At 38.3% G+C, this 1,154-nt stretch overlaps 1 long non-coding RNA gene across 1 annotated transcript in view; it reads left to right on the top strand.

Annotated features, from left to right (window-relative positions):
- Positions 1-1,154, top strand: part of LOC118408668 — a 13,447-nt gene that overhangs the window by 6,734 nt on the left and 5,559 nt on the right. The window lies entirely within an intron of this gene.

Here is a 1,154-nt window from a genome sequence, read left to right as displayed (position 1 = left end):
ATACATGTATCAAGTATTATTTTATATGTTTGGTACAGACCTGGATCAAAGATAAGTCCAAGGGCAATTGACAAGGACCTGGGGGGGGGGGATAAAATTAAAACCTCGTTGAAAGCACCGAAGAGTATCACAACAAACTAATAAACTAACATGTTTGAGATGCCAGCTGCAGTTAATGAGTTTTGTCTTGGAGATGCCAGTTGTCTGAGTAAGAGGCTTGACGCAGGCATAAAGCAACTGCGGCAGCAGTGATCAGGGAGCAGAGTCAGAGTCAGATCCAGTTCATATGTGAGCAGTGTGGACGACACTGCAGATTCAGAATTGGATCCTGGGCCACTTGTTGATGAACAACAGATATTGGATCCACATAGAAGTCTTAATTAACCACGATGTACAACTTAAGAATACAATCTTAGATATCAGATACGTCAGGGACTCCAGCAGCAGTATAATCAAACCTTGGATAGTGAGTGATTGAGAGTTTATTCTAAATTCAGATTCCATCATTAAAAGCACATCGGCCAGTCAAGTTACTGAAGGAAAGGAAAGCCTTTTTAAGACTTCAATTCAGTTAGGCTAGCTATATTTGTCTTGTAGGCAGGTACTTTTTTATGATTCTAGTTCCATGTATGTTTGTGTTACTGATACCAGGCATATACATGTACCAGGCTGTCATTTGAAGGTATCGACATAAGGATTGACCAACCAACAAGTGCAGTGTTTATTGTTCTATGTAACATTAACACATGAATTAGGAAGTGCATATTCTGCAAAATCTAAAATGTTTACATTCCTTTACCTTCATTTTCATTTATTTGCAGTACCATTTGAGTGTTTGTGTGTGTGTGTGTGTGTGTGTGTGTGTGTGTGTTTGCATGCCTGCCTGCAGGACTCAGCCTGTGTGTCCATGTGTGTGTAATAAACAGACACAAATTTGATCAAAGTCATGCAGGAAGTATTATTCTTTTTGACTTTTCTCTCAACAGATACAGATACATGCATTATATGTTACTGATCTGACTTTTCTCTCCAAAGACATAGGTCAGAGATTGTAACCATGCAGTACTTTTATTGATTTTGACTTTTCTCTCCAAAGACATAGGTGAGATTGTAGCCATGCATTAATTTATTGATTCTTTTCTCTCATAAACATA

This window comes from Branchiostoma floridae, unplaced genomic scaffold, assembly GCF_000003815.2.
Source record: "Branchiostoma floridae strain S238N-H82 unplaced genomic scaffold, Bfl_VNyyK Sc7u5tJ_321, whole genome shotgun sequence".
In the NCBI taxonomy this organism is placed as follows: domain Eukaryota; kingdom Metazoa; phylum Chordata; class Leptocardii; order Amphioxiformes; family Branchiostomatidae; genus Branchiostoma; species Branchiostoma floridae.
Note: the sequence above shows the minus strand (reverse complement) of the source record. Positions and strands in the feature narration are given on the sequence as shown.